Source organism: Sus scrofa, chromosome 14 (assembly GCF_054392235.1).
Source record: "Sus scrofa isolate SSC_HxYL_T2T_F1_AM1 chromosome 14, Sscrofa_HxYL_maternal_Yorkshire_Landrace_v2.0, whole genome shotgun sequence".
In the NCBI taxonomy this organism is placed as follows: Eukaryota; Metazoa; Chordata; class Mammalia; order Artiodactyla; family Suidae; genus Sus; species Sus scrofa.
Window position 1 is genome coordinate 43,352,434 of NC_139396.1, and position 26,825 is coordinate 43,379,258.

At 41.6% G+C, this 26,825-nt stretch overlaps 1 long non-coding RNA gene across 3 annotated transcripts in view; it reads left to right on the forward strand.

The window, feature by feature from the left end:
- LOC102167963 (uncharacterized) overlaps window positions 1-16,756 on the forward strand; it is a 42,578-nt gene extending 25,822 nt beyond the window's left edge. Inside the window, exons 5-7 of one of the 3 annotated variants that reach the window (XR_014826517.1) lie at window positions 5,555-5,686; window positions 6,758-6,848; window positions 7,526-11,233. This is a non-coding gene — a long non-coding RNA (uncharacterized LOC102167963). Of the gene's footprint in view, window positions 1-5,554; window positions 5,687-6,757; window positions 7,230-7,525; window positions 11,234-11,272 lie in introns of those variants that run through there. The other 2 variants (XR_307381.3, XR_014826518.1) reach the window with 2 other exon arrangements.
- Window positions 16,757-26,825: the final 10,069 nt, after the last annotated feature.

Below are 26,825 nucleotides of genomic sequence, written 5' to 3' on the forward strand. Positions count from 1 at the left end.
GTTTGTACACATGCATATGTGCTATGCCTGTGTATGCATCTTTGCTCATATGCTAGTGTGTGTATATTTGTGCTGTGCATGTATGTATGTTAGTGTGTGGGCTGTGCATGCATGTGTACACATCTGTGTGTTGGCCAGAACCACTTGCAAGTTGGTTGCAAAAGACTTAATTGGGCCCCAATATGTCAGCACACTCCTACTCAAACAATCCTGCATAGCCATGTAAGGTCATAGGTCTCAGGTTTAAGTGGATGGAGCAGGATGTCCTAACACAGAATCTGTCTCTTCATCGCAGTAACTATCTCAGTAATGTCCTTCACACCTTCTTGAAGCTCTGTTCAGGGTCCAGCTCTGTTCAGGGCCCCCATTACATTCAGTCATTTGTCTCAGATCTCCTTTAGGCTACAGTGTTTCAACATAGCCCCTGTGCCCCTATCACTCAGTGAGGCCCTGACTAGGATGGGGCCACACAGCCTCCTTCCTTGGAGGGTCCTGACACCCAATCAAGGGGGTTAATTCTCCCCAAACTCAGCATCAGGAGTGGGGGGTTGACAGTCCCCCTAGGTCCCTTCCATGTGAGACTGCTTTTGAAGGAGCAGGCAGTGGGTATGTGGGGTAGATGTGAGCCCAGGGGTGGAGACAGCCAGGTGTGTGAGGAGCTCGCCATCTGGGTTCTCCACTCGGATGGCTTTTGTGCCCCAACCTCCCCCTGTGATTCCCCCCACCCCACACATGCTGCTATGAGCATGACCTGGAAGATCCTGAGCATGTTCCACCTGGACCACACGGGACTGTCCTGCCCTGGCTTCCAGGGCGGCCCCTCCTGTGGGGACCAGGATGTTGGACTCAAGCTACTTCTGGTCTATCCATGCAGGAGCCTGGGATGCACTATGAGAAGCTCCTGGCTGACCCCTAGGTCCCAGACCATCATGTGACCAGAGACATTTGTAACATCTTATTTTGCATGTTGAAACATTTAATGATAAACACTGTTTTTAGTTTTCTGATATGGGTGAAGTGTGGAGCTCAATGTTGATTTATCCTCCAATAAATGGACATCCTACTTCCCAAACAAGGGTGATCCCCTGTCCAGAGATGAGACACCCCGTGTGTGACCTGGACCTCCCAGGAGAGCAGTCTTAGGCTAGTTTAAACCTGACCAAGTTGTTTACACAGTAGATTTAGATCTCTCCATGCACTGTCTACTGTGTTTAGATCTGACCATGTTCTGCATACACCACAACATGGGGACCTAGAGACCCAGCATCAGTCCTGGGAGTTTCAGGGGCATGTGTGGACCTGGGTCAAGACCCAGCCTGGCCTCAGTCCTGGGAAGCTCCATGCCTCTGTCTGAATGTCAGTGCTCAGATGTCAGGTCTGGAGCTGAGGCGGGCTTGTCTGGTCACAGTATCTGCTCTAAGTGTGGTGACATGGTCTCTCAGGGGTGAGACTGTGGAAAGGGCCCTAGACCCACCCCTGGAGGTTCACCTTCCCTGGGGCTGGTGCAGACCCCCTCCCTGAGCTACTTCACAATTGCTCCAATTCACCAGCACACACAGGGCAAGGAGGGGGCAGGTTTATCTGGTGAACTGATTGCTGGGCATGTGGATCTGTTTAAGGCCAAAGGGCAGCTGGTAAGGTTGCCTCTGGGGTCTCCGTCTGGTTGCCCATCCCACTCAGCAGAGTCTGGACCTGAGTCTCCTCTTTCAGCCCTGCTGTCCCATGAGTTTTCTCAACACCTCAGTGAGACAGGAAAGGGCTGATCCTGTTCAAGCTTAGCGTGAAAGTTTTAAAAACAATGAAAATAATCAGGGACCAAGTGAAAAGAGGGCACTGGCTTCTCTGGGACAAGTGTTGGGGAAGGAGATGGACCCTACATTTCTTTTAGAGTCCTAGGAAGTCCCAGGGACCCAGATCCTTCCCACACTGGGGGACCACCCAGCACAGCCCTGGTGTCCTGACAAAGGGGACCTGTGACCCCAAGTACAGGGTCTGGGAAGATGGAGTCACCCTAGTGAGTGTGGACATGTGACCCCAAGTATGGGGTCTGAGGAGGTGGGGTCACCTGGTGAATGTGGACATGAGACCCCAGGTGCAGGGTCTGGGAAGATGGGGTCACTCTGGTGAGTGTGGACATGTGACCCCAGGTGTGGGATCTAAGTGGTGTGGAAGTCTCACTCCTACCCCCTCCCAGAGCCCCGCCATCAGAGTCCACCTCTGTCCATGAGTGGTTGACTCCAGGACCCCTGTTTGAGTGGAATCCTGCAGTGTTTGCTGATGGGTCAGTTTGGAAGAGCTGACTTTCAGTCTGAAGCTCTGCCTGTTTGCATGTGAAGACCTGTATTTCAGGACAGGATGTACAAAGGACAGTATGTCTGGGATGAGCCAGGACCTGACCAGCTGCCTGCAGGGGCCTCTGGCGCCATCTCTTGGGCTGAACCTCATCTGTGTCATCGCTGTCCCCACTGGTGCTCCTGGGATGCTGATGTCTGAGTGAGATTCCTCCAGTGCCTCTACCCTCCTCCCCTCTTCCTGTGGTTTGCAGGGGCTGTTTGCCTTGTGGGGGGGGGGGGGCAGTGTTTCTGCTCCTGTGGTAGGAAGGACTCCTGAGTAGGAGTAAGAATAAAGAGGAGTTGGGGAAATGCTATATCAGGTGCCCCAGTGGGACAAGTCAGTTTCTAAACCCTCCATCAATCATAATGGTCACAACTGTAAAGAAAAATATTAGAAATGCAGGGGCTGTCATGACTACATTATAGATTTGCTCATCTCCAGGTAGGTTCCAGGTTAGCAAAGCTCAGCACAGATTAATAGACTTCAGGTGTTGCCTACTGTTCCAGCTCAAGCACCAAATAGAGTGCCAATATATTTGTGATTTGTTGAAAATAATCAGCAGTTTATGAACACAGGTAAAATGAGCAAGCATTAAAGTATAAATCTAATGAAACAGATTGAGCCCTCTTTCTGCCAAACCCTGTGATGAATCAACAGATTGAATTGCAAATTCAGAAAAGCACCTTCAATTCTGCTTTTCTCTTTTTTTTTTTTTTTTCTTTCTTGATGGAAAGAGAAGTAGATCGAAGCTAGTCAACTAGAGTATTTACTAAATACTGTTAAACTAAGATTTCCTGGGGCGGAATCCCATCTTAAAGTGTTTGATCTGCATTCAACTGATGTAGGATAGTCTTGCAATCCTTATTTTTAGGAATTAGCTAAACTGTACTTGCTTAGGGTTTTGAAAGCTCTTGGTCTAAACAAACCTAAATTCCTAGTCCAGCACTGATAGACTAGGTATTAAGGGTAGTAATAGTGTGCATATTATGACTGGTAATGATAGGAACTTTATGTGTTTTGTACGTGTGAATTATTATTTTATCTGTATATTCATTGAAGGAAATATAGTGCTGTGGGGAATGAGAGCCAAAAGTAGAAATGTATGTTGGGTTGTTCTCTGATGGCTATTAGTGTTGGTAGAATGACATTTTTTTTTGTTATCTCTTGGATAATTATTCACTTGGTTAAAAATCCTGATAGTGGGAGACCTCCTAACAATAACATGATGTGCCTGTGTTGAAAGGTATGTTATTTCACGTTTGTGATAATGACAGTGTTGTGGTACATTAGCTGGGCAAAAGTAGTAAGAAGATAGTGCTATTATGATACTGATAAAAGAAAATTTCACATATTAAGTATGGGATGTAATTCTGGCTTATACATGATTAACGTGAATTTTATGCAAAACAGCCCTTTTGTGGCCTATCACACCTACATCAAGCACTTGCTTTAATTATTAAAGGAAGGGGTACACTGACCACAAGTAAAGAATGTCCATGATAAAAATGAAATGCTTTCCTTCCTGGGACGTCCATTATGGAGCTCCTTCTTCAGACTCCCTTTCTGGGTGCCGAGGCCATGCTGACTCTGTGTGAGTGTGTTTCTTGAAACCTTGAAGGAATGCATCCCTGACTTATTTAATGTTCTTTCTTCTGACAAGATAGAAAACCATGCTGAAAACCCTGCTTCTCTGGAGCAGTTTGTCAGGGTTATCTGAGTGGCTCGTCCAAGCTATAGTCCTCAGTTTGACTCTAATAAATCTCTCTATTCCTATTATTATGGATTGATTATTTCATTGACATTGCTTGGCATAGTTGGCAGGACAACAGAAAAACCCACCTGAGGTCACCTGGAACCCACTGTTGACTGGTGCTTGGGACTAAGCCTGGGTCCTTTGAGCCCCCAGCTTCAGAGCACATTGAGGCACTTCAGTGAGTTCTTCCCACATCTGGGTCCCCTTTAGTGGACAGTCCATGACTTGTTCCTTCAGCCGTTATCTTAAGAACTGGAGTCTTAAGGGGTACCAGTACATTTCCTAGGCAAAGAGGGTCTAGGGGGGATTTCAGGGTGATGGACCTCGAGGGAATTTCCAGGCAGGAAGGCCTGGAAGGAACTTGAGTTAACTGGGTTGTGGCTTTAAAAATATATATATACACACACATACACACACACATATTATTTAAAAAATATGCCTTAAAATTGGAAATTTAAACTTAATTTTATTTGTAACAAATAATAAAATGGAACTAAAAGAAAGTAGGAAATTTTGCCTCTAAAGGCTACCAGCTGCCAGACAGGCAGCCACTCACCGGAACTCAGCTGGCTTCTACAATTGGTGTGCAGCCAGTGCTTGTAAATACTTATCTATCACTAACATGGCCAAAATGGAACTTTTCTGACATTCTAAAACTGAATGCACAATTAAAGAAAGCTGGCTTGATACATCATCTTTTCAAAATTCTGATGCTGAGAGGAAAAAATTACTCCTAGGAGAAAACTTGAAGTTTTAACTCTTATCATGTCCTAGAAATGCAAAAAAAAAAAAAAAGCCCACACTGTCTGGCCCAATTAGAATGTAAAACTGAAAGAAAGAAAGGGGGGGCCTTTTAAATCCCAAGCAGAAATCTGAGATCTCTGTGTCTATCTGGATGGAGGATGTATGTCTGTGTGTGTAAGTATGTTTCTACCTCTGGATGATATCAAAATGAATTGTAAAAGAGCTCTATTTTATTTAGTTAAAAGTAAGCACTTACAAATCAAATATTTTTAAATGTAACAAAAAAAACCAACACAAATTTTATAAAGATCACACAATCTAGTAAATGAAGTTGGTGGTTTGATTAATGCAGACATGTCTTTAGAGTCATCAACAGTAAGTATAATACTTTTTTATTTGGCACCCGTGTTTGCCAAAAGTCAATAAGTTCATTTTCTCTGTTATAAAATTTGTTAAGAAAATTACCTTAGTAGTCTATTTTCATAAGTAATGAAACAGACATAAATGGGATAAAAGTTGTTAGAAGAACTCTTAAAAATTATCATTTATAGTATGTCTACCTAAAAGTAGTTCTCCAGATTTTTGGTAACTTGAAATTTAGAGTTTTGCTGAATTAAATGATGGGAATTCACTGAAATCTGTTTTATTTCCAACTATGATAAAAAATATTTAAACATTAATTTTTAAGCATGTCTAAATTTACCTATTCTGTGTTTTTATTAGAGAAAAACTAAAGATATTTGGGTTTATTGGACAAACATCTTGAGCCACATCGAGAAATGAAATCATGAGATGAGAAAAATGTTTCTGAAGTTCGTGGAATATGTTCATAATCTTGCCAATTAAGAAATGCTGGTATGACAAACAGTTCATAATTGCTTGTTTCTTGCTTTTCATTAGGGATTAAGGGTTTTAAGGGTTAAAATTATATATGTAATTAAAGTTTATAGAAATAATGTAAACATTATTCAGAGAAAATGTATATTTTCAGTAAAAGAAGGATTGAAGGAAATGGATTTTGTAAAGGGAAAATGAAGTGATACGGTCCTGAAGTATCTCAAAGAGGGATATTTAATTATGCTTATTTGGTTTATTAAGTTTCATAGGAAACATTGTCACATGGTCCAGGAATTATATGAAATTCCTAGAAATCTTATATATCCTGACATAGAATGTTATCCATCATCAAAATTGAGGCTCCCACTAAAGGTACTGAACCTGAGTATTAGGGAAATGCCCTTTTCATGCAAGGCAGTAACAACAAAATCTGTAAAGATTATGGCACCTGTAGATAAAGTCCATTCTCTGGACTTCTACAAAAAATGAATCCCTCATTGTCAGACTTCTGCCGTCTTGCTGTCCCTGTAACATGGCAATGGTCTGTTCCTAAATCAGATAAATTAAGATGGGTACATAATAGCTGTGAATTAAACAGTCAGGGTCATGGGAAACTCAAGATGTCTGGCTCTTTCTGGCTCCCTGGCCAACCCCATTTTTATCTGCTGCCCCGAACAATGACAAAATCTTAGCAAATATGTTTTCTGTTTGGAGTATATATTCCACAATCTCCAGTGATCAAGGCACCCACTTCACTGGGCAAATCATACAAGCCTTAACAGAAACATCATAAACTTCTTAAAAGTATCACAATCATCTTCAACCAATAGGCAAGATCAACAAAACTAATGGAAAAATTGGAATCAAGGAGAACAAAAAGTAATTACAGGGGATTGATACATATGATTATGGTTGTGACTTCTGTCTGAAATATTACTAGCTTTTAATCCTTATTTTCCAGATATAAGAGAAACTTTTCCCCTAAGCTAATTATGACTCAAAGCAATTTGGTTAAGTTATATCTTTTGTAAGCAGAACTGAAATATTTATCTTTTCTCTCTGATCCTTCCTAAATTTGAAATCTCTTAGGTGCCTAGCAGCCTTCCCTGGTGAATAAGGTCACTTCTTTAAGAACCTCAAGATGCTTTGGAAATCCAGAAGAGGGAATCCACCTAAATCTGTAGGTATTACAGGTAGAATCAAATGGCTTGTGTTTGTTTCCTGGCCTAGAGAGGCCTTTTAAAACTTCAAATTGAGATCCCTTAGGAAAAGTTCCAACAAAACTAAATTTAAAAGAGCCTTATGGAGTTCCTGTCATGACTCAGTGGTTAACCAATCCGACTAGGAACCGTGAGGTTGCAGGTTCCATCCCTGGCCTCGCTCAGTGGGTTAAGGATCCGGTGTTGCTGTCAGCTGTGGTGTAGGTCACAGACACAGCTCGGATTTGGCATTGCTGTGGCTCTGGCTTAGGCCGGCGGCTGCAGCTCCAATTAGACCTCTAGCCTGGGAACCTCCATATGCCGTGTGTGCGGCCCTGGAAAAGACAAAAAGACAAAAAAAATTTTTTAAATAAAAGAGCCTTATATGACCCATTATACTTATGTAAATAATCAGGCCAAGCATATTGAAGCCAGACTTATTTTGCAAACAGATTAGTCATAATTTGACTATATTTGGTAAAAATGATAATTTACAGAGAAAATTAAGTTTCAGTAAAATACCTTTGTGGATATTGAGGTTTTATATATACTGAGGCTTTGTATTTACAACCTACTTCCAAGATGATGCTTTGGGATGTTACATTATTGTAAAGTTTAATTTAATAATTAAAAGGATATTCTAAACTTGTCTCTGAAGCTCATTACAGTGATCTATCTTTGAATGAAGATCAGATGTCCATGACTGCATCCAAGAGATTGCGCAGACTGGAAAAGATAGCATTTAAAGCACTATCTCCATTCCCAAGGCAACAGAAATAAAAGCAAAAATAACCCAATGGGACCTAATCAAACTGATAAGCTTTTGCACAGCAAAGGAAACCATTAAAAAAAAAAGACATTCTACAGAATGGGAGAAAATAGTTTCAAATGATGCAACTGACAAGGGCTTAATCTCCAAAATATACAAACAACTTATACAACTCAACATCAAAAAAAAAAAAAAAAACCCAACAACCCAAGTGAAAAATGGGCAAAAGACCTGAATAGACATTTCTCCAAAGAAGATATGCAGATGGCCAACAAGCACATGAAAAAATGCTCAACATCACTGATTATTAGAGAAATACAAGTCAAAACTACTATGAGGTACCACCTCACACCAGTCAGAATGGCCATCTTTACTAAGTCCACAAATAACAAATGCTGGATAGGATGTGAAGAAAAGGGAACCCTCCTACACTGTTGTGGGAATGTGAATTGGTATAACCACTATGGAAAACAGTATGGAGGCACCTCAGAAAACTAAACATTGAACTACTATATGACCCAGCACTCCCACTCTTGGGCATCTATCCAGACAAAACTTTCCTTGAAAAAGACACCTGCATCCATATGTTCATTGCAGCACTATTCACAATAGCCAAGACATGGAAACAACCTAAATGTCCATCGATAGATGAGTAGATTAAGAGGATGTGGTATATATACACAATGAAATACTACTCAGCCATAAAAAAGAACAAAATAATGCCATTTGCAGCAACACGGATGGAACTAGAGACTCTCATACTAAGTGAAGTAAGTCAGAAAGACAAATACCACATGATATCACTTATATCTGGAATCTAACATACAGCACAGATGAACCTTTCCACAGAAAAGAAAATCATGGACTTGGAGAATAGACTTGTGGTTGTCAAGGGGGAGGGGGAGGGAGTGGGATGGACTGGGAATCTGGGGTTAATAGAAACTATTGCCTTTGGAATGGATAAGCAATGAGATCCTGTTGTACAGCACTGAGAACTATATCTAGTCACTTGTGATGCAGCATGATGGAGGATACTATGAGAAAAAGAATGTATATATGTGTGACTGGGTCACTTCGCTATGCAGTAGAAAACTGACAGATCACTGTAAGCCAACTATGATGGAAAAAATTAAAATCAATTTTAAAAATAAAGCACTATCTCCAACCTAGGTGGGAGGATCCTTACCTGGCACGCTTAACTAGCTCATGCACAGTAAAACTGAAGGGAATTAACTCTTGAGTTTATGTTTCCCACTTAAAAAGGGCTGCTCTAAAAAGAGGGGACTACTAACCTCAAACCTACCGTGAAACAGCCACCAAGCCTGGATGAAAAGATGACGACAGCAGTGGAAAACAGCTGACCCAAGAGTCCAGGCCAGGCCTGTGAGACCCATCCTACTGGTTCAATTGAACTGTGTACCAAACATCTCCCTATTAAAATGGAAAGTTACTGTTTTATTTCTAGCTGTACCTATGCCCCAGTATTCAGGATGGAAGAAAAAATTCTTCAGTAAAGTTGTCACAAAGTTAGCCTCTGGGACAGGCCCTTCATATGTTCTTATGTCATCAGTCACCCAGACCAAACCTCCCTCTAACCTAATCTTTCAAGTTTAAATTATTCAGCGTGTTAATTAACCTGTCCACTCCTTGTCTGACACTATCTTCAGTCCTTAGAGACTGAGCAAAACTTATCCCAGAGCCCCTCCTCTGTCCCTCACTTAATTGAAAAATCCCTTAATAGCTGACAGAGGTCTGTGTTCATTGGAGCTTTGTTACCGTATTGTCTATACATCAGGAAACAGATGGACCCCCTCTCTCTCTCCATTAAACAGGCGAGCAATCTATGTTAAGACCAATGGTAGAATCTTTGGGGAATCTTCATTCCTAATGTGGGAGTATGCAGAAACAGATGATCAGAAGTCTATCAGCCACCATCGTCAAACAGCTGAAAAGATTGTACTGCAGCACACATCCCTAAATTCCTTAGCCAAAGGAGTACTGGGTTTCAGGCTTCCCTTAGGTTTTCTACTGTCTACACAAGGAGGTGTTTGTGTTGTTGCTCACACTACTTGCTGCACTTACATCACACCTCTGGAAAAGTTGAGACACACTTAGAAGGAATTTCCCAAAAGGCAAGATGGTTACAAGATGTAAGAAAAACTGACCCTTTAAAATACCTGTTTAGAACAGAATAGAGAACCCGGAAATAAAGCCTGACACCTATGGTCAATTAATCTTTGACAAGGGAGGCAAGAACATAAAATGGGAAAAGGAAAGTCTATTCAGCAAGCATTTCTGGGAAACCTGGACAGCTGCATGCAAAGCAATGAAACTAGAACACACCCTCACACCATGCACAAAAATAAACTCCAAATGGCTGAAAGACTTAAATATACGACAGGACACCATCAAACTCCTAGAAGAAAACATAGGCAAAACACTCTCTGACATCAACATCATGAATATTTTCTCAGGGCAGTCTCCCAAAGCAATAGAAATTAGAGCAAAAATAAACCCATGGGACCTCATCAAACTGAAAAGCTTTTGCACAGCAAAGAAAACCCAAAAGAAAACAAAAAGACAACTTACAGAATGGGAGAAAACAGTTTCAAATGATGCAGCAGACAAGGGCTTAATCTCTAGAATATATAAACAACTTATACAACCCAACAGCAAAAAAACCAACCAATCAATGGAAAAATGGGCAAAAGACCTAAACAGACAGTTATCCAAAGAAGATATACAGATGGCCAACAAACACATGAAAAAATGCTCAACATCGCTGATTATAAGAGAAATGCAAATCAAAACTACCATGAGATATTACCTCACACCAGTCAGAATGGCCATCATTAATAAATCCACAAATAACAAGTGCTGGAGGGGCTGTGGAGAAAAGGGAACCCTCCTGCACTGCTGGTGGGAATGTCAACTGGTACAGCCACTATGGAGAACAGTTTGGAGATACCTTAGAAATCTATACATAGAACTTCCATATGACCCCACAATCCCACTCTTGGGCATCTATCCGGACAAAACTCTACTTAAAAGAGACACGTGCACCCGCATGTTCATTGCAGCACTATTCACAATAGCCAAGACATGGAAACAACCCAAATGTCCATCAACAGATGATTGGATTCAGAAGATGTGGTATATATACACAATGGAATACTACTCAGCCATAAAAAAGAATGACATAATGCCATTTGCAGCAACATGGATGGAACTAGAGAATCTCATACTGAGTGAAATGAGCCAGAAAGACAAATACCATATGATATCACTTATAACTGGAATCTAATATCCAGCACAAATGAACATCTCCTCAGAAAAGAAATCATGGACTTGGAGAAGAGACTTGTGGCTGCCTGATGGGAGGGGGAGGGAGTGGGAGGGATCGGGCGCTTGGGCTTATCAGACACAACTTAGAATAGATTTACAAGGAGATCCTGCTGAATAGCATTGAGAACTTTGTCTAGATACTCATGTTGCAACAGAAGAAAGGGTGGGGGGGAAAAATGTAATGTATACATGTAAGGATAACCTGACCCCCTTGCTGTACAGTGGGAAAATTAAAAAAATTATAAAATAAAATACCTGTTTAATTGGCTCCCCTCATTTTTTTTCCTTCAGGTTCCAAAATGGTGAGTAGTAGGACCTGGACCTCACCTCCTCCCACAAGAACATGAAAATCACAATTAACTGGAATAATCTCGTTAAGATTTGTAAAATAAATATTTAGCAGGGAATGAAAATTTCATCACGAGGAGGTACTGGATGCAAAGATACATCAATAAATGCACTGGTGGGGAGATCCCATCATGGCTCAGTGGAAACGAATCTGACTAGCATCCACGAGGACACAGGTTCCATGGATCCAGCATTGCCGTGAGCTTGCTGTAGGTTGCAGATGTTGCTCCGATCCTGCATTGCTATGGCTGTGGTGTAGGCCGGCAACTGTAGCCCCGATTAGACCCCTAGCCTGAGAACTTCCATATGCCACAGGTATGGCCCTAAAAAGGCAAAAATGCATTATCGGGATTCCCTGGTGGCCTAGAGGGTTAAGGATCCCGCATCTTCACTCCTGTGGCATGGGTTCGATCCCTGGCCCAGGAACTTCCAGTTGCCACAGGTGCAGCTGAAAGAAAAAAAAATAATGCATTGTTAACAATTTTGAATAATGAGTGAGGTTTTTGAATGTTTGCCATTAGTGTTCTCATAGTTGAAATAGTGATAATTTTTCATGGCAGAGGCCATGGTTACATTCCATGTAAAAATAATTATACACATTATTTTATGTACTACTTTTGTAGTTTTGTGGGATTTTTTCCAAAACTTTCATAAATTTATGGTGGGCTTGGGTTACTTATAAGTGGCTATGGTACTGTAATGGAATTTGGTGGGTAATTTTTGTTCTTAATGTATTTTTAAATTTAGAATATTAATAATTTTGGGTTATAATATTGTTATGTCTACTGAGCAGTATCCTGAGGTTTGAGATGCCAGTAAAACCCTCTTAGATATATTTCATGTTATGATAGAAATTCTAATTAAAACCACCACGTGATATCCATTCACTTATAATAAATGGTTATAATCAAGAACAAATGCATAAAAAAGTTGGCAACCATGTAGAGAAACTGGAACTCTTACCCACTGCTTGTGGAAATGTAAAATGGTGCAGATAATATGTACAGTAGCTTGGCATGTCCTCAAAAATATAAAAATATAATTACTATTTGGATCAACAACTCCACCTAGGTATATACCCCAAAGAATTGAAAACAGGTGTTTGACAAAACCTGTACGTGAATATCCGTAGCAGCATTGTTGTCAATATCTCAAAGGTAGAAACAACTTGAATGTTGGTCAGTCAATGAACGGGTCAATGGACTTTCATATTATTCTGCCATTTACAGAAAGTAAAACAGTGCGTCTGTGGTGGAAAAACAGTATGGCAGCTCATCAAAAACTTAATGATCTGTCAGTTCCACTTCAGGATATACACCCAAAAACTTCAAAGCAGGGAGTGAGCAAGTATTTGTACACCCATATTCACAGCAGCATTACTCACACTGGCCAAAATGTGGAAGCAACTCAAGTGCCCGTGGACACATGAATCAATAAACAAAATGTCACATATTCACAAAGATATATTATTCAGCCTTAAAAACCAAGGAAGTCCAGACACATGCTACATGTATGAACCTTAAAGTCATTATATTAAGTGAAAGAACCTGGTCACAAAAGTATGCCTATTATATGATTCCACTTTATGAGGTACCCCAGAGCAGTGAAATTCAGAAACAGAAAGTAGAATGTGGCTGACAAGGGTTGATGAGAGTGTTTAATGGATGCAGTTCCACTTGGAAAATGAAAAAGTGCAGGAGATGAATGGTGATGATATTTATACAACAGTGTAAATGTGGCTAAAGGTTACATTCAATAGATTTAATCACCATGGGAAATGTGAATCAAGTACAGATACCTGTTCCAACATCCATGAACACATCCTCAGTGAAAGAAGCCACACAGAAGAGGCCACCCAGATCATCTCATCAAGGTTGTGGAAATGAGGGAAAGTCTTAAGAACATTTCCGGAAAAAGAAAACTGGATCAGAATGGAAAAACACATTTTCCTGCTTTGGAGCAGGTGGTTAAAGTTGAACTGGGCCGTGGATTGGAGCAGAAAGTGAAAAACATAATTTCTTACCTGGGAAATATGTGGGGGTTCCCTGGGAGGGTGTCCCTTTCCGGTGTAAAATGCAATGAAGTTGTAATTTCATTTGGCATATGTGGTACATCAGTGACAATTGGAGAATCAACTTAGATAAAGAGTACTGCTACTGTGATTTTCTGTATGCTTGAAATTACTGGAAAATAACTTTTGAAAACAGCTCTGTCAGTACCATCCCAGAAAAGTAGAGTGGACATCAAACTTCATGGTAGCAACCAAGCCTTACCCAGATCCGGTTCACTCAGCATGGGAAAGCTAATTGCTGTTGTAAGAGTCCACATGTTATTAAGAAGCACTGTGGGAAGATTATTTTTTATGTCTTGGATGTTCTGTATAGGATGTGGTAGAAATAATGGGATTTCTAAATTACAGTTTTCCATGACAGACTACCAAATAACAAATGTTACAAGTAGTAAATGAATTTAGTAAAGTTACAGGATACAAAAGCAATCAGTTCAGTTTCTATTCACTAATATCAGAAAACAATCCCATTTACAGTTTCATCAAAAATAACAAAATATTAGGTATAAATTTAACCAAAGATATAAAAGACCAGCACGTTGACACTCTTAAGACACTGATACACTGAAGAAGAAACAGAAGAATATTCCATGATCAGGAATATTTTTGCCATTAGGAATATCCATTTCCTAATGGGAGAATATTGTTAAAATATTCATCCATCCAAAGCAGTGTACACATTCAATCCAATCTCTAAAAAATTAAAATGGCATTTTTCAAGGAACAAGATAATCTTATCATTTGCCTAGACCACAAAGGCCCCTGAACAGCCAAAGTGACCCTAAGAAAGGAGAACAGACGAGTCACATGGCTTCCGGACTTCAAACTACACTGTGAAGCTACAGTAACCTAAAGCGTGGAACAGGCCCATGCACCAGAGGAATAGAACAGAAAGCCCAGAACTAAACCCACATGTATGTGGTCATTTAACTTAGGACAAAGCTGCCAAGGACGTACACTGGGGAAGTTCCCCTCAATAAACAATGCTGAGAAAACTGGACACTGTCCACACCCGAACTAACCATAGTCCAGTTTTCCACATCCAACCAGCTTCTCTGAATTGGACCCCCCTCTTTAGTTGGCCACACACAGGAAGTTTCTCCCCACTTTTCCTTCACCTTTTACTCCTGCAACAGCACCTGCCAAACACTGAGTTCAGGTCTGCACGGTGTCGTCCTGAAGGTGCATCTCCAATAGATTCAAAGGAGAACGAACTTCTGTCTGTATCCAGTCGGCCAGGCGCTGTCCAGAAGCCAGAGCCCTGGCGAATCCTGAGACCAAGCCCCTGTCCACTGCAGGAGGGGCCAAGTCCTGGCGTGGAACCCAGTCCTCCAGCCCAACAGGCAGGAGCCTCAAAGGCAGAGTGATGTTGACGCCACCTGCTGGCCAGCTGGAAACTGCAGCCTCACTGCCCACAGGTAGCTGGATGTGCTGCTTCAGCTGGCCTGCCTGATGAGTCCACTATTTAAAAATTCAAACCAAATTGGAACCAAAAATCCCCCATGACAAGCCACAAATGGAAGTAAAGATATTTTCAAAATACCAATTTGATGAAGGATTTTCACTCAAAATTATACCAAAAACTTTAGAACAAACAACTTCTTTAAAAACGGGTAAATATCTGAAAGGAGACATGTCAAAGAAGTCAGATAGTAAATAACTATACAAAAATCTGCTCAACATCATTTATCATTAGGGAATTGCATATTAAACAATGAGCACTACACAACAATGAAAACTGAACTCCAAAATAATGGCACCAGCAATTGGTGGAGGGTGAGGAACAGGAACTCTCCTTCACTGCTGGTGAGACGCATGTACAGCTACTCTGCAGGCATTTTAGAAGATTTTGCAAAGCTAAGCTATCTCAACTTAAGAGCCAACATCCAGCCTCTAGTATTTAGACAACTGCTCTGAAGAACTAGATCCAAACAAACCAAGGATGCAATGAAGCACAGCACCTCTCTTCATAAAGGCTAAGAACAAAAGACATCAGTGTGCCCAGTAGATGAACACATGGATGGGGCACAGCCATGTGGGGGAAGCGGAACATGCCACCCCAAAATATGCCTGTTTGGTATAAGGCTTATTTTGGCCTCATTGTTTAAGAAAGAAGACACAATCTGAAAACCAACTGCTCTTTTGTGAGGGAAATTTACATCTATAAGAGAAATCTCCATTTAAAAGGCTCTCTACTTTGTACCAGGAATAGAAGGACAAGTAAATATCAAGAAAGTCTCCTCAATGGAGAAGGCCAGGACTTAAATCTGCATATTAGCCACACCCTTGTTTTCTTTTGTTTTTAGATGAAAGTGGTATTTAAGGGAATGACTGGCTGTTTCAAGGGCTGACTTTTCCAGGCCCTCTCTCCTGCAGTAAGGGGTACAAATGTTATTAAACTTGTCTTTGTTTTTCTCCTGGTAATCTTATTACACGGATGGGGGTACTTCTCAACCAGGAACATAGGAGGGTAGAGGGAAAATTATTTTCCTCTAATACACAAGCAATGGCACACTACTCAGAAGTAGGAAGGAGTAAACCATTAACCCATGCAAAAAACATGGGTGACTCTTACTGATAGTGATGGAATAGCTGTAGAAGTCCCAATAAGGGACCACAGCTAGGGAAATCTAGAGGACTTTGGGAGACCACTATAAGTTAATAATGGCTCAAGAGGGCCATCAGAACCAGGCAGGCTTGCTTGACTAATGGAGGCGTAAGACATGCCTCAGGTCACTGGGTGGGGTATGGGGTGAGGCCTGCATTCAGGTTCAGACCAAGGGCAGAAGTTTAAGAATCACCCTTCTGCTGATTGAGTAAGCACCGTGACAGTCCTAGTCTGACCTTATAAGGTCAAATACTCTCTTAGCGGATACCAAGGAGAAGCTACTACTGAAGAAAAAGGAAGAGGCAGTCTTCCCCCACTCCCTTGGGATTATAAAACTGTAGCCTACCTGATCCTGGGGTCAGAGCCTCCTTGCCTGCTTGTTTGCATCTCTCACAAGCATCCTATCTTAAAGTAGCAGCGTGGCAGAACCCCCTCCCCAAGGAATGTGACAGGAACTTCCTTAAAATGAGGAAGAACAGCATGGCCCAATCACCCTCTCTATACATATGCACAGCCCAGACTGTACCCAATAAGATTACAATAAGGCTATATGTTACCATATATGGGGGACAAAGGGGTAAAAATAATATAAAAGGCAACTCCCAGCTGCGCTCAGAGTTCAGCCTTTGGATGTGAATCCCCTGATCCAGTGCCGACATGAATAAACACTGCTTTCTGGAAAAAAGCCTCACCGTCCCATCTCTCTGTACAAGAATCCTGCAATATTAATAAATCTATTTCTTGCCTATCACTTTGTCTCTCGCTGAATTCCTTCTGTACTGAGGCACAAAGAACCTGAACCTCAGTAAGTCCAGACACCAGGTGAGTGATTCTGATTTAAAAACTGTGAGTTCAAATCCCAATCTGGGTTTAGGCTCGTTCAAGCTGTTAGTGCTGCAAGTTTCATAACCACTGCATTGCTAAATGAAAGAATCCAGCCTGAGGAGGCTACACACTACATCACCCAATTTCTACGGTTCTGGAACAGATAAAACAGAGATGGTGAGCAGGCTATGGGGCAGGAGGGTGGAATGTTCCATATGGTACTTTAGTGATAGATACCTGCTACGATGCATTTGTCTAAACCCATGGATTTTTACAACTCAACATATAAATCATATTCAAATAGTTATTTAGGATACAGGAGTGTCAGAGATAGAACAGAGAATATGGCAAAGAATTTAACTGATTTAGAAACCTATGAAAGAAACTCTTAGTGGTGGAGTAAAAGGTGCTGACCTAACTACGGAAAAGAATGAACACTGTAGAGCGAAGGGAAAATGTTAACAATACTGAAACCACGCTGTCTATAATCCGGAATGGAACAAGCAGTGAATTCAATCAAGGACAAGTGGTGGAAGCCAGGTTTCTTATCTTTGCAATGGCAAGTTACAGATAAGCAAAGGCAGAAGGTTACAATACCCATGTAATAATGGATATATTACAATTCCTCAATTTAAAAAACTTCTGCGCATCAAAAAGTGATATCCAGAAGGAAACAGCCCTCAAAATAGAAGGAAATATTTGCATATCATATATCTGACAAGAATCTATTTTTCAGAATAGACCAAGAATGTTTACAAAGCATCCATAAAGAGACAACCCAAATTTTAAAAAGGACTTGACTCTTCTCCAGACAAATACAAGTAATCAACAACCATATGAAATGATTAAAACATGATTAGTCATGATGGAAATGCAAAGTAATACCATAATCCAGTACTACTTCACATACACTAGAATGGTTATAATAATAAAAAAAAAAAAATCAAATGTTGGCAACAATGTAGAGAAATTGGAACCCTTAAACATTGCTTATACAAATAGAAAATAGTGCAGCCTGTGTGTACAATAGTTTGGTATATCCTCAAAAAGATAAGAATGCAATTATCATATGGTTCAACAACTCCACTCCTAGATACCCCAAAGAACTGAAAACAGATGTTCAGCCAAAAAACTGTACACAAACATCCATAGCAGTGCTGCTCACAAAAGGTAGAAACGAGTGAAATGCCCACCAAAGGGTGAATGGATAAACAAAATGGGTGGTTCTATAAACCATCCCATTATTCACCATAGAAAGCAATAAAGTAAAGTGGTGGAGCCACTGTGGAAAACAATAGGACAACTCCTCAAAATCTGCAATAGAGAGTGTATGATCTGTCAATTCCACTTCAGTGTGTATACTCAAAATATCTGAAAGCAGAAACTGGAACTGATATTCATCCAACCATATTCACAGCAGCATTATTCCTAACAGCCAAAAGGTGGAAGCAACACAAGTGTCCACAGATGTACAAACAAAATGTGGTCTATACACATGAGATGTGATTCAGCCTTTAGAAGTAATTCTGAACATAGATGAGCCTTGAAGTTACCATGCCAAGTGAAGTAAGTCAGCCACAGGAGAACAAATATGGTACAATTCCATGTAACTAAGGTATCCAGAGAAGTCAAATTCAGAGACAAAAAGAATGTGGTTGCCAGGGGCTAAGAGTAGTCAGTTATGGGTACAGTTTCACTTGAGAAAATTGGATAGTGAGGATATTTGTACAAAGGTGTGAAGGTAGCTAATGCATAGAAGTGTACACTTCAAGTGTTTAAAGTAAAGGTCAGGTTATGTATTTTTAATCACAAGGAAGAGAAAGGAATGAAATGCTGATAAATGTTGCAACAAGGATGAGCATTGAAAACAACCTTAGTGGAAAAAGCCATGAAGAGAAGTCCACCCAGATCACATATTTATCTTCTGCACTTAAAATCCATCAACATGGTGGAAATAAAGGAAAATTTCAGTACCAGTTCCAGGAAAAGAAAACTAGATCAGAATGAACAGCTGGTGAAAGTCAAAGTGGGCTTGTGGATTAAATGATAATGTAGATACCATATAATTTCCTCATTTGGGGGTTATGTGCTCAATTTCAAGGGAATATCCCTGTTCTGTGTAAAAGACACTAGGATATTTTGTGTGAAGTGGCAAATGTGAATGCTTTTTACCTTTCTTGAAGGTTTTCTGTATGTTTGAAATTATTGGAAAATAAATTACTTTTCAATACACCCATGTCAATAACATGCCAGAAAAGCAGAGAGGACATCAAACTTTTTTATAAATGCCAAGACTCATCCAGGTCCAGTTCAACCAAAATTGTGATGCAAATCAACCTGTAGGAGTCCACAGGTTAAGAGGCACCATGAGAAGATGACATTAGGAGCCACCATGTCTTGGGTGCCATGGATGACCTGGAATACAGTAGAAATAGTGGGATTTTGTGTGTGGGTATGTGTCTTTTTAGGGCCACACCTATGGCATATGGAGGTTCCCAGGCTAGGGGTCAAATTGGAGCCATAGCTGCCAGCCTACACCACAGCTCACTGCAACGCTGATCCTTAACCCACTGAAGCAAGGCCGGGGAACAACCCTGAGTCCTCATCTACTAGTCAGATGTGAGATTTTAGAATTACACTTTTACACATCACTTCACAAAAAAATGTTAGAAACAATGAATTCAGGGAGTTTCCTGGTGGCCTGGCAGTTAAGGATTTGGCATTGTCACTGCTATGGCTCGGGTTCAATCTCAGGTTCAGGAACTTGTACAAGCCACAGATGCAGCCAAAAAATAACAAATCCAGTAAAGTTGTACAGTACAGTATCAATATACAAACATCAGTTGACTTTCTCTACAATGACAAACTTCTAAAAGGAAACATTAAGAAAATACCATTTACAATTGTATCAAAAAGAACAAAATACCAATTTTAACCAAGGATATGAAGGACCCACACTGGGGAAACTACAAAGCATTGATTAAAAATTTTAAGGAAGAAATAAATACATAGAAAAATATTCCATATTCATGGATTAGAAGAACTACTATTATTAAAACATACATTCTCAGAATTCCCACTGTGGCTCAGCAAGTTAAGGACTCAGCACAGTGTCCATAAGAATGAGGGTTCAATCCCTGGCCCCACTCGGTGGGTTAAGGATACAGCATTGCCATAAACTGTGGAGCAGTTTGCAGATGCAGCTCAGATCTGGCGTGGCTGTGGTGTAGGCCTCAGCTGCAGCTCCAATTTGACCCCTAGCCTGGGAACTTTCATATGCCACAGGTGCGGCCATAAAAAGAAAAATTTTTTTTTAAATATGTGCATTCTAGGAGTTCCTGTCGTGGCTCAGTGGTAACAAAGCCAACTAGGATCCACGAGGACATAGGTTCAATCCCTGGCCTTGCTCAGTGGATGAAGGATCTCGTGTTGCCATGAGCTTCAGTGTAGGCTGCCGACACATCTTGGACCCAGCGTTGCTGTGGCTGTGGTGTAGGCGGCAGTTACAGCTCCTATTTGACCCCTAGCCTGGAAACTTGCATATGCCATGGGTGCAGCCTTAAAAAAAAAAAAAAAAAAAGTCCATTCTACCCAACGCCATATACAGATTCATTGCAATCCTAAATTTACAATGGCATTTTTCATAGAAATAGACGTAATATTTGCGTGGAACCACAAAGGATCCTGAACAACCAAAGAGATCCTGAAAAAGGACGCAGCGGGAGGCATGTCCCTCCGTTACCTCAAAATACATCACGAAGCTACAGTGACCAAGACCGGGAGGAACTGGCACAAACAAGACACAGGGGCTCAAGCAGCAGAACAGAGCCCAGAAATGAAGCCACGTTGTGTTGCCAGTTAATTCCTGACCAGGGCTGAGAACATGCAAAAGGGAAAAGTCAGTCCCCTCAATACACGGTGCTGGGAAAACTGGACACCACACTCCAGATAATTAATTGGAAACCAAATGGAATGAAATGAATATAGACACAAACTTAGCAGCTTACACAAAAACTAAAAATTGCCTATAGACAAATTCAGTTACAAAACACTTAAAATTCTAGAAAACAAAAAATCTACATGACCTTTGGCCTGGTGATGAGTTTTTAACACAACACCAAAAGCTGATCTATAAGAGAGAAAAATTTAGTAACGTGGTCTTTATAAAGTTAAAAATCTCCACTCTGTTAAAGACCTTCTTCAGAAAACCAATAGCCAAAACAAAAATTGGGAGGAAAATATTTTCAAAAACATATATATAATAATGGTTTGTACTCAAATTGTACCAAAACCTCTAGAACAACAACAAAAAACCATTAAAATGGGTATATATCAGGACAGACTCCTGGCCAAAGATGATACAGAGTGTAAATAAACATACAATATTATACTCAACACCATACACCATTAGGGAATTAGAAATTAAAACAATGAGATAGCACTGTACACATATTATTAGGGAACCACTGACGGAAACCACCTGCCTTGGTCAGGCATGGTACTACCCGCTTGCCTGAGCTGTCTCACAAAAGGAGGTCCAGGTAAGGAACACGGTTCTGCTGCTGAAAACTAACCTGGAGAATTCGGAGGAGCCAAAAGGACAGAGGAGAAGCCAGCCTCCCAGAAACCTTCACGCTGGAATCCATCTTGGCTGAGAGATGTGTGTGCCACCAGGAAGGAGGTGAGTCAGACCAAACATGGGCACAAGCGAGATGACTGGCCAGAGACAACCTGGAAAGGTAACCCCATTACCATGAGCCTGGGACTACGAGCCACATGACAGAGCAGCTCTGGTTTCACTTACCCTGCTGTTCCGCACCAGGCACCAATAAAGTCTTTTGCTTTGTCAGTACATGTATCTCCTCTGGTAATTCATTTCTGAGCGTTAGACAAGTGTCTACTCTCAGACACTGGGGCCCCTATACCTCCTTCCCCGTTAACCCTGTTAGAAATGCTAAACCTCATAAAATGACATTTCAATTGCTGGAGGGTAAAGAACAACAAGAACTCTCATTCTTTGCTGGTAGAGTACCAGTACAATCACTTTGGTTTGTTTTTTTTTTTTGTCTTTTTAGGGCCGCACTCACAGCATATGGAGGTCCCCAGGCTAGGGGCCTAATCGAAGCTGCAGCTGCCGGCCTATACCACACCCGCAGCAACACCAGATCCAAGCCTTGTCTGCGACCTACACCGTAGCTCATGGCAATGCTGGATCCTTAACCCACTGAGCAAGGCCAGGGATCGAACCTGTGTCCTCATGGATGCCAGTCAGATTCCTTTCTGCTGAGCCACAATGGAAATACTTATAATCCCTTTGGAAGATGGTTCAGCAGTTTTCATCAAAACTGAACAAGTCTTACCATAGAATCCAACCATCAGACCTCTAATACTTAAACAAGTGCTTTGAAAAACTTCTAAATAAAAATTAGCCTAAAGTTACATGTATCAGGTTTTTTTTGTTTTTTTTTTTTTTTGTTTTGTTTTGTTTTTTGTCTTTTGTCTTTTTAGGGCCACACTGACAGCCTATGGAGGTTCCCAGGCTAAGGGTCTAATTGGAGCTGTAGCCACCGGCCTACGCCAGAGCCACAGCAACACCAGATCCGAGCCGAGTCTGCAACCTACACCACAGCTCACAGCAATGTCGGATCCTTAACCCATTGAGCAAGGCCAGGGATCGAACCTGTGTCCTCATGGATGCAGGTTGGGTTCGCCAACCACTGAGCCACAACGGGAACTCCTCCTTTTGTTTTTAGCTGAAGATAGCATTTAAGGTGATGGTTTGGGCCACTTCAGGAAGTTATTCAGGTTTCCTAAGTATCTACCATATATACAGGTACCCTGTTTATACCATATATACAGGAGGTATGCAAGTTGTTAAATGTCTGATTGTTTTGCTCCTGTTAATCTGCCTTTCATTGTGGGGGGTGGGGGAGAATCTCAACCAAGAACAAAGACGGGTAGAGGGAAAATTATTTTAGCAATAGAAAGAAAGAAACCATTACCTATGCAGAGATGAGGATGTGTATCTTGCTGTTTCAACCAAAACAACAGTAATGCAGGAGGCAACAAATAAGAAAAGAGTTGATTTGGGGTCTTAAGAATTATGATTTAAGAAACAGATTCAGGTAACTTTGAAGAATGTTCTGGGCAGGGGGGACTTCCAGTCATGGCTCAGCAGAAACAAATCTGACTAGTATCCATGAGGATGCAAGTTTGATCCCTGGTCTTGCTCAGTGGGTTAAGGATTCATCAGTGCTGTGATCTGTGGTATAGGTCACAGATGCGGCTCAGATCTGGTGTGGCTGTGGTGTAGGCCAGTGGCTACAGCTCCAACTCAACCCTTAGCCTGGAACTCTCCATATGCTGCGAGTGTGGCCCTAAAAAGCAAAAAAAAAAAAAAAAAAAAAAAAAAAAGAATATTCTGGGAAAAAGAAACGAAACGGGCTTATAAAAACAAAAAGCCACAAGGTTGTTAAAAGTTGTGTGGCACAAACTATGGTTGACTGTTGGGAGTCTGAAAATATTTGTCCTTAAAGAATCACAAGTTGTTTAGGATAGAGGTAAAATAAGTAGATAGACTGTCATGAATTATTTTATGATAAGGATCCAGTAAGAAAATATATTGTCATGAGTTTCTAGCAGATGTTCTAGATGACTTTAGCAGGTGAAAAACACACAAACAAAATGAACTCTAATGGACAATACTAGCTGACCAATCAGCAACGCTCTGACCCTTCTCCCTACTAGTTCTCCTCTGGCGGTTCTGAGGTTTTCCTCTGCTGGGACACAGAAGAAACATGGAATTGTTTGGCAGCTCCCTGTAGATGTGACCCCACCCAGTCCTTCCATCTTCCGTGACACATCTTGTCCAATTAGGACACACGCTGCCACAGGGAGTCTCAGGAATCACTCATCCTGCTGTGCCACGACTTTTTGGATCACTGGGGACTAGACGCACTTACCCAAGTAAAATCAGTATTTTAAATGGTGGAAATAAATGAATACTGACAAGAGACAAGTTGAAGAGTGGGCTTGAACCTAGCAGGTCCAGGGGCTCAAACTCTCCTATGACCTGGTCCCTCTTCAACCCTCTCTCCTGCTGAGTGGCTTGGGGAGCCCCATTCAGCACAGTCTCTCTCACTGCACCCAGGGCCTCTCACAACTCCAGGATGACACCCACCCACTCAACTTCCATTCCACAGGGAAGGGTTTCTCCTTCCCCAGGGCTCCATGAACACTCACAGCTCTGAATGCCTGACCCAGGTCACATCCCCATCCTTGGGCCCATCAGAGCAAGCAGAGGATGGACAATGGGACTGGCTACATGTGGATCTTACACCCATCTTTCAGGCGTGTGGAACATGGGGTCAGCCCTCTGAAACTGTTTGGATTGGAAGCAAGTGCGATGTAGTCACTGAGGACAGCTGAGGTGCTGGGTAAGAGGAACATGCATTCCCATCACCGGCAGCCTGCTGCACAGCACAGAATCTGAAGCCCAAGGCTGGATGGGGTTCACCTAAGGTCAGGGGCTGTGGCTGCCCATCCAGTGCTCCAGCTGGCTCCCCAGGATTAGAGAAGCTCTTTCACTTGCTAAAAAAGCAGGGTTGTTGTTGTTGGTAAACTCAAGGCTCCTGACTTGGGCATTGGGTCCTCACATTTCAGAGACTGGCCCACGATAGCCTGTGTGCCCTTGGAAAACACACACACACCTGATGTGTGTCTCTAAGGGATGGGAGCCCAGGAGTCACGCTGAACCCCTGGCCATGTGAATCACCCATCCCTCAGGAACAAATGTGCTCACTGTCCCAGCTTTTCTCTCTCCTTTACAAAGAGGAGAGACCAAATCCTAGGCTAGGGTGTTAAGGAAATTCTTGCTCAATGAATTACTGGGAGGTTAAAGGGGTATTCAGTACCATGAAAATCATAATTGGCAGGCTTTTCAAAGGCCACATGGGTGCATGTGGCCCCCGGTGCATGTGGCCCTCCAACACCACGCAGCCCCTGTGAAACTGCCCACTGGGAGGATAGCTGCTCCTGAATCATTGATTCTTTATGAGTACGAAGGTCAAGAAGTTTGTTACAACTGGAAGGCCAAGGATTGCAGGCCCATGGTCTGCTGTATGGTTTTTGTGGCCAGGGCCACATGCAGCATTTGGTGGGTTATTACCTCACTTGACAGGTTAAGAGCTGTGAGGGACAGCCCTTTTGCTCAACTGCATAGAAGGAGGGAACTAAAACATCAAAGGGGCTGTCTACACTGCCCAGGTATCTGTTCAGGTGCCTAGCAGCAAGGTCAGCTCAGTAATGGGTGATGGGGGCTGGCCTTAGCTGGAGAAACACAGATGCCTGCCAAACTTTCAGAAGTCAAGGGCTGCCCTGTCTGAGACTTGATTGTCCATTGATGCCCACTCACATGGGGCAAAGGATCTATCCAGTCCAGGAGGGTCCCATCAGTCCTCGAGAAGGCAGCACCTGGGGGCTGGCAGGTCACTGCAGCCAGTGCTACATAAATCCACACATGGATACTGACTGCCCTCCTATCAGGGCTATGCTGCAAACTGGGGCTGCCCAGGCAGAGTGCGCGAAGCACCACCTTTCCCAGATTGGAAGGCAGAGAGATATCCTGTGTGACTTCTGACACTTCACAATCCTTGACTGAGGTTGACCTGAATTGAAAAAAGAAAGAACAGAACATTCTTCTTCTCTCAAAGCACAAGACTAGAGGACAGAAAAAAAGTGATCCAGCTCAACTCCCTGACTCACATGTGACCCTGGGAGAATCCTATTCCTCCTGGGAGCCTCAGAGTGATGGAGAGGGAGGAGGCGGAGGGCAAGTTATCCTTAAACCTAACTCTGTCCCTAATGCTAACACAATAATTAATGCTAACCTCTAACCCTAAACCTAGCAATCCTAATCTCAGACACCAGACCCTTGACCCTGGCACCTAACCTCTAATCCCTGATCCTGACCTTTAACCATGACCCTTTACCCTGGCCCTCCAACCCTGACCTATAACCCTAAACCCTAACCCTTAAATCATGACACTAACTCTGACCACAAACCTAAAACATAGAGAATGGCATACTGAGGGATGACCATATAAACTCTCGAATAAACCAAGGGAATAAGTCTTCATGACCTTTCACCTGGCAATGGTTTATTAGATCTGACACCAAAGTACAAGAAACAAAGGAAAAAGTAGGTAATTTAGATTTCCTCAATTAAACAAACAAAAAAAACCCTTTGTACATTAAAATATGCTGTCCAGGAAGTAAAAAGACAGTCCTCGGAATGGAAGAAAATATTTGCACCTTACATATCTGATAAGAGTCTGTTCTTCAGAATTATTAATAACTTCCACAGCTTATCAGAAAAAAGAAAAACAACATGATTTTCAAAATGGACAAATTAATGCCATAATGTGATACCCCTTCAAACATATAAAAATAGGTATAATTAAGAAAATTAAAAAATAACAAATTTTGGCAAAAATATAGAGGAAAAATAGAGCTTTTAAGTAGGGCTTGTGGAAACACAAAACAGAGCAGCCTGTTTGTATAATAGACTGACATTTCTTCAAAAAATGTACCATACAATATGGATCAACAACTTTATTCCTAGTTATAGACATCAAAGAATTGAAAACAGGTATTCAAACAAAAACTTGTACACATATAGTCATAGCAGCACTGTTCACCACAGCCAAAAGGTAGAAACAATTTAAATGTCCATTAACAGGTGAGTAGACAAAGAAATGGGGTACATCCATAAACTAAGATGTTATTCTGCCACATAAAGCAATAAAGGGAAAAGTGCAGCCTCTGTGGAAAAGGATATGGCAGCTCCTCAGAAACCTAAACACAGAGTTAACATATGACCCATTAATTCCACTTCAGGAATTGACTCAAAATATTTGCAAGGAGGGACTGGAACAGATGTCTGTACACTCATATTCATAACAGTGTCTTTTACAGTTACAAAAGGTGTAAGCAAG